The sequence below is a fragment of the Macaca thibetana genome, chromosome 8, assembly GCF_024542745.1.
Source record: "Macaca thibetana thibetana isolate TM-01 chromosome 8, ASM2454274v1, whole genome shotgun sequence".
Taxonomy (NCBI): Eukaryota; Metazoa; Chordata; class Mammalia; order Primates; family Cercopithecidae; genus Macaca; species Macaca thibetana.
The window spans coordinates 82,927,407-82,935,279 of NC_065585.1; the positions used below are offsets into that span (position 1 = coordinate 82,927,407).

The window sequence follows — 7,873 nt, forward strand, 5'->3', positions numbered from 1 at the left end:
TTTTTGTCCTTTTTTTTTTTTAAGACAGTGTCTCCTTCTGTAGCCCAGGTTAGAGGAAGCTGAGGTTTAAGACAGCTTAAACGTCTACCTGGGCAACAGCTATGATCACGGTGGTGTTAACATAACTCACTGCAGCTTTGAATTCCTGAGCTTCAGCTATCCCCCTTCCTCAGCCTTCCGTGTAGCTGGGACTACATGCACCTGTCACCACATCCAGATTATTATTATTATTTTGTAAAGACACGGTCTCTCTATGTTGCCCAGGCTGATCTCAAACTCTTAGCTTCAAGCTATCCTCCTCCCTCTGCCTCCCAAGTGCTAGGATTACAGATGCAAGCCACTGCACCTGACCTAAGTCTTTCCTTTTAGAGAGAGGGATCTTTACAATTCAGCCAATTAAGTTTTCTTCACCATTTTCTCTGCTTGTGGATAATCTCTTTTTGCAATTGGAAGCCCTCTGAGGGTTTACATGGACCATCACACCACGTGAAGTTATCAACCACTAGGCTCTATTTTTTCCATGGTTCCAAAAATAGAAAAAGAAAATGAAGCCTATTGTTCTTGAATGTTTGTTTGTTTAGGGGTTTTGTTTATTTTTTTCCCATAAGATAAGTAGCATCTATGACTTTCAGTCTCTTTGCCTTTTTGTACTTCATACCATCCTCCATTTAATTCTCCATTTAATTGCCACAATCTGAATTCCTATTTTATTTATTTATTTATTTATTTTTAAGATGGAGTTTTGCTCTTGTTGCCCAGGCTGGAGTGCAATGGCGCTATCTCTGCTCACTGCAACCTCTGCCTTCCAGGTTCAAGCAATTCTCCTGCCTCAGTCTCCTGAGTAGCTGGGATTACAGGCATGTGCCACCATGCTCAGCTAATTTTTTGTATTTTTAGTAGAGATGGGGTTTCACCATGTTGGCCAGGCTGGTTTTGAATTCCTGACCTCAGGTGATCCACCTGCCTCAGCCTCCCAAAGTGCTGCAATTATAGGCATAAGCCACCACACTGGGCCATCACAATCTGAATTCTGAAAACACTCTTAATTCAAATATTTATCCTCTTCATTGGATGCCAAGTTCAGTCAGCTCATAGATGTTTTTCCAAAAGTGTTTGTCTGATTTTAAATCTTCAAATAACCCATTTTGTTTCTGAATTAATAAGAACATTTGTCCTAATTAATTTATCTAATTCTGAACCAAGATGTTGTCTCTCGGGTATTCTAGGATATGTTGAACCATGAATGTTCAGGTTGATTGTTTATCATATGTCTATGTATCTATTATCTCAATTACATGCAATTCTTTCTTTGAGAACTTTGATAAATGATCCAAAGACATTCATGCTTGGAAATGCGAAAATTTTTAACATCTTTCCTCTCTTGTACGTTTGTCTATTAGGATGGATATTTTGAATATAAAAACTCTTTTTAGAGGTAGTGAAAATGACTTTTAATTAAACTCTTCAAATATTTTGAAAGATATATGTACATTTAAGTTTGTTTGCTGAGAAGTCTGTTTGTGTTTGGAAGTCTGACAGGATCAAAAGAAGTAAATACATACTAAGAATAATCACTTCTAAGAGTAGACCTACTTCTCACACTGTGAACCACAGTGGACTCTGGCCGCCCTACCCCTGTCTTAAAACACTGTCACCTCTCCTGCCTGGTCCTCTGAACTTCCTGATCCCAGCATGCCCGTTAAGCCCATGGTCTAGCCCCCATCAATTTTGCAAGCTCCAATAACATTCTGATATATCCCTCTTTTTGCTAAGAGATTATTTTTGCTAATTGCATCCAAAAACCCTACCTGATACAGAAATTATTTCCGAAAAGTGAAGGGTAGGTAACAGGCTCCAAAGGGAATAGGGAGAATTTGAATCTTGTCACCTGTCTAAGGTAAAGCAGAGGCAATGAAATTCTCAATAATAACCGCAGGTGGGAATGCAGGACTTTACAAAGTAGCTATAAAACTAATTAAATTATCACCCATGGCCCCCCCAAATCAAGTTCTTTTTAGGGTAAGGCTTTGGGTGTCTGCATTCCTGCTGACATGAAGAGTATAGAAAGCCGGGTGAAGTGGTTCACATCTGTAATCCTAGCACTTTCGGAGACTGAGATGAGAGGATCGCTTGAGTCCAAGAGTTTGAGACCAGCTGGGCAACATAGCGCAACCGCATCTCTAATAAATACATAAATTAAATAGCCAGGCATGGTGGTGCACATCTGTAGTCCCAGCCACTCGGGAAGCTGAGCAGGGAAGGCTGCTTGAGCCCGGAAGGTCGAGGCTACAGTGAGCCATGATCATGCCACTGCATTCCAGCCTAGGCAACAAAGTGAAACCCTGTCTCAAAAATAAATAAATAAATAAATAAATAAATAAATAAATAAACTCAAGAACTTCAGGCTATCAAAAGTCAAGTAGCAGCATTTAAGTAAAAGCAAAGTGGACATCGTAATGCTAATAAGAACCAGCTGGCCACATGGTAATCACACGGTCTGAGCACAGTAATATCCATCACAGTTGATTGAACAGGGATTTTCTGGAGCCAACAGAGACAAGCAGCCCAATAAGGTCCTGCTTTATTTGTATAAAAAAAAAAAATCCGATCTGAGGAGCAGAATTCAGTCTACAGCAACCACGATAGAGAATTGTAGTCCTCATTCAATCCTTAGGCTTTAATTAATTCATAAACAAAGAGGCCCTTGAATAAGCGGGAGACTGGGTACTCTTTGGAACGAACTCTGCAGTTAAACCCCATTGTGTCATATATTTTGAAAGGGTATCTGTAAAAAGTGTCAGAATTCCTGCATTGACTCCTTCATCAATAGGTATTGTGGTAGAAAAGGTCAAGTGGAAGCCCTTGGAATTCTCGTTCCCACTAAAAGTACAACAAAAACTCTCACATTCCCAGAAAAATCACAGGGATAGGGACATCATTAAAACTTCAATAATACCAGGGTGGTAATTTATCTCATTTCCATTTAATTTTCCAGTGCAGTACACCAAAGATAAATGAGTTTTTGAGAACGACAGTGAATTGTCCTAAACTTAATCAGGTGATGACACAAATGAAAGCTGCTATTTCAGATTTTATCTCATTGAAGTAAATCTACACAGACTCTAGTACTTGGTATATAGCTGTTTATCCTGAAAATAGTAGCTTCTCTTTTGCACTAAATATAAACATTTTTAAACATTTTGCTTTCACCTGAAGAAACGTGAATTTAATTTACAGATAGGTCTGCCTCCAATACTGATACAGGCCAGAGGAGACCTGTGCAGTGGTACGTGCCACTCAGGGTGAGCTTAGAGGACAATGGTGAAGTGAAACATTTTCTACTGAGCAGAACTTTGAACAGCACACTTCAGTGTCCACTTTTTCTAGAAGAGGTGAATTGTTAATATTCACATTAAATTATGAGCAATGGAAAACATTTGACCAGAGGGTCAGGGGCTTGGAAAAAGCAAGAAGAGAGGATTGATGACAAAGTGATTTGGGGAAGGAGCATGCAATTGGACCTCTCAGAATGGGCTCAAGGTGTGAGAGTGTGAGAATATTTGTGTCTCATATGAATGTCTGCCAAAAGACCACTACTATAGAGAAGTCTTCCATGAATCGAGTGGACAAAACTATTATTTCTGTTAATTTCTTCTTCAGTATTCCCCCCCTTACCCCACCTGTTTATTCAACAGACTCATGAAAGCAGTGGCCATGGGCAGAGGAACACAGGATATAAATAGATTCATAACTTGCTTACCTGACCAGAGCTTCTGCCAAATATACAGCTTTCCAGAAGTAGTGACTAACTTTGAATGCTTGATAAGATCTTGTGCTTCAAGGTAACTAAGCAGCTGCTTGCCAATTGTTTACATTGGACTCTTTCCACCATGAAACAGGCAGTCACTGACATTAAATGGAATAAACACTTATTCTGGGTTTAGATTTGTTCTCCACACCTCTCACAACAGAGCCAACACCACCATCTGCAGAATAACAAGTACCTGATACAGAAGTACAGTACTGGCCACAGCATTGCTTCTATGAACTTCACTTTACAATGATAGAAGTACAGCATGAACTAACACACATGGAATTCATATGCACCTTCATTCTCCAGAAGTAGCTGGCTTTGTACAACCCTGTAATGATCTATCAAGTTATCAGTCGCAATGCTAGCTCTAATTTTAAATGTTTGGTTCTCTCTCACAGGATACAGAAAATTATCTGAACCAGTGAACATAATATGGTAATATAATGCTTTCTCCCATATCTAGAATATCCAGGTTCAGGTGCCAAGGGGTGGAAGTGGAGGTTGCACCACTCACAATTACATCTAATCACCCTTTCACAAAATGTTTGCCTTCCATCCCAGAAACTCTGGGCTTTGCTGGTTTAGAGATTATAATATCTACTTGAGTTATCTATTTCTCCATATAAATCCTTCTCCAGTATATATTGGCTTTACAAATCAAGAACATTTACTTTTCTCATGAATGTGCTGTTTAGAATGGGCTTCTTAGGAAAAGCAACAGCTGAAGAGGCCCAAAGGCTAAGGGCTGAAATCTGCAGGCTCACTCACTCATGCGTCTGAACTCTCAACTGGGAAGACACAAATAGGTGAGGACTGGAGTAGCTGGAACTCATTGAGCATTTCTAGCTCTGTGGTCTCTCTACAAGATCACTCCTGCATGGTGGCTTCAGAATAGCTGGACCTCTTTAATCAAGCCAAGCATGATATGTGCCTCTTCCAAGCATATGTCTTGAGAAAGGGAGAAAGCCAGATGGAATCTCTATTGCCTTTCATATCCAAGTCCGAGAAGTCACGCAGCGTTACTTCCCTGGGAGCCATGGCCCACTGGGATTCAAGGGAAGGGAACATAGACCCCCACATCTTGATAGAGGACTATCAAAGTTACAAAACAAAAAGAGCATAGGAGAGGGGATATATTTATGTGACCGCTTTTGAAAACCCACTCTGTCAAAATATCTAATGGAGGCAGACCTCTGCTATTGACACTTGACCATTGTTAAGATTCTTATGCCACTGAAAAAACAAGTATGGGAGGGGTCAGCAATTGACTTGAGTAAAATTCTGAGTATAAAGGGGGAAAAGATGCAGTGATTATTGCACACTGAGCACAGGGAGAAGAGAAACCAGGGAAATCCTGGGATGCTTCATTGTACTGCCAGGTTTAAACACATGATTGAGTAGGAGGCATGGGCAGTCCTACACGAGTGTAATCCTCTTGAGTGCAGATACCTCAAGAATGAATGTTTGGGTCACTCCATTATGAAAAACCCAGACTAGCTGAGGTGAAGACTGAAGGCAAGAGGAACAGTGAATGAATAGTAAAGAAAGGACATAAAAGCTATCAGAAAAAGCTTTGTGATAAATTGTAGAAGCAGAGACTACACCCTCCTCCTACATTCCCTCCTTTTTATGTCTTGGCTATATTGTTATTAATCATTTCTCTCCTCTTTTTTCAGTCTCTCAATATACATACCTTGTGAGTAGTTAAGTTTGCCATTTTGCACATAATTATCCTGGGATTATTCAGATCTGCCTGTAGGAACCAACTAAACTTTGGATCATTTCCTGTTAGTTGTGTGAGAGATGTCTCCCTCTGCTAGGTGGAGACAGGTTTTAATGTATGAATATATTAAGATAGTGTGTGTGGATGGTGGATGGGCAAATGTGAGGCCCATAGTGGTCACTGGTAAGTTTCTAGCTATCTATCACCCAACCACCCACTTCTTCCAGCATCCCAAGCTCCTCTGGAGAATTCTCCACCATGAGAGTCCAGGGAAAGAAGTAGTAGCCTCCCATTGTGGAAGCCAGAATTGCTGATTCCATCTCTCTCTCTCTCTGGGTTACAGAAAATTTTATCATTTGGTTGCAATTAAAGTGACTGAAGAGGGAGGCAACAATTGGGAATCTGATTCATAAGCTGACATCTGCTATGTGAACAAGGCTGAAGAGCATGTTGTTTAGTCCTCCAGAACTCCCTGGGTTCTTGTCCTCTATTCAATGCTTCTCCATTATCTGAACCCCTGATATATAATAATGTATTAGTCTGTTCTCAACTGCTAAAAAAGATATACCCAAAACTGGGTAATTTATAAAGAAAAGAGGTTTAATGGACTCACAGTTCCACATGGCTGGGGAGGCCTCACAATCATGGCAGAAGGCAAAGGAGAAGAAAAGGGACGTCTTACATGGTGGCAGGCAAGAGGGCTTGTGCAAGGGAACTCCCATTTATAAAACCATCAGATCTTGTGAGACTTATTCACTACCATGAGAACAGTATGGGGGAAACAGCCCCCACGATTCAATGATCTCCACCTGGCCCTGCCCTTGACATGTGGGGATTATTACAATTCAAGGTGAAATTTGGGTGAGAATGCAGCCAAGCCCTATCAAATAATAAATTTGGTTTTCTAGCTAAAGAAAGCCAGACCTCATATTTGCTACTTACATATGTATATGTGGTCAGTGGGGGAAATAAATAAAGGATACATACTAAAATGTTAATACTGGTTATCTCTGTATTATGGATTAAGAGCGATATCAATTTTTCTTACACTTTTCTATGTAATAAACAGGAAAAAAGCAAGTATTACTTTAAATATAAAACTCAATTATTGAAACTAGGGTAACAACCCACCTAAATACAGAAAATAATTCTCCTATGCCTATATAGATGACAGGAAGATAGAAAGATAAATGTATAGATAGTTAGACAGAGACAGAAAGATAGGAAATTTGGGCAACTTAAAATGAGTACTCCCATATGCTATTTAGAAGAAGAATCGCTTCGCCATATAGTCTGAGGTTTTAGGTAGTCCACGATATATTTGTTTGTTAAAAGACTTTTACTGCTTATTCAATGCTTAGTATCATATACTATTATGATAGAAGAAACTTGCTTAAAATCCTTAGTGACTATGGTAGAGAAAACTTTATTCTTAGCCTATGCTGAGTAACCAATCAGTATTGTCAACTTGGATATATAATAGCCTTTTGCCAGTAACAAAATCATGAATGTGTCTGTGATATAAAAACTGTGGCAAAACTTTGTATATTTATTCTGTGATTTTCTTAATAGATCAATCTCAAGTTTCCATATTTTGATGCACGGTTACTCCTTCCCAAAAAATGTTTATATTTTGTGTAATTCGTTAACATTTTATTTGGGTGTTTTAAAATTTTAATTTAAAATTACTCTTTGAGAAGAACCCAAATTTACTTCACCTTCAAACAACAATATGTTCTAAATGGAGTTCAAATTTTCTTGTGAAAAAACTTAGGATCTTTTCATTTTAAAGAAATAGCTTCTGTGAAAATGGAAAGGGAACTTCCTTCAGGCCAAGAAAGATGACACAATGAGCACAACAGCCACTTTTATCACATGCAGAAGTTTCCAGCCCCATGGGGTTCTTGTCACCAGGTAGTGCCACCTGATGCATGGTGAGTAACAACAGGGTTATGGTAAGAAGCAAAATGAAAAAGATGTATGTCCACAATACTTTATCTTGGAAGTAAGTAAAGAACGAGGTCTATTCCTTAATTTCTTCATTCCTCACAAAATAAACAACATTCTTTCTAAAACCTGTATTGTTAAACCAACTTTAGTGAGATATAATTTACATTCAATAAAGGGCACTCATTTTAAGCATAGAATTCAAAAAGTTTTAAAAATGTATATATCAGTGAATCCACCAACACAAAAAAGATATGGAACATTTTCAGTACCCCAGCAAGTTCCTTACTACTCTTTCTAGTCTATATCCTCTTACCCTAGTACGCAGGCAAATCCTGAATTGTTTTCTGTTACTATACTTAACTTTCAAATTAGAATTTAAATACTGA

General features: G+C 38.9%; 1 protein-coding gene across 1 annotated transcript in view; it reads right to left on the reverse strand.

Moving 5' to 3' along the window:
• Window positions 1-3,668, reverse strand: part of NKAIN3 (sodium/potassium transporting ATPase interacting 3) — a 1,223,038-nt gene extending 1,219,370 nt beyond the window's left edge. Inside the window, exon 1 of the mRNA XM_050802087.1 lies at window positions 3,665-3,668. The gene's annotated coding sequence lies outside the window, so the exon portion shown is untranslated. The remainder of the gene's footprint in view (window positions 1-3,664) is intronic.
• Between the last annotated feature and the right edge of the window lie 4,205 nt (window positions 3,669-7,873).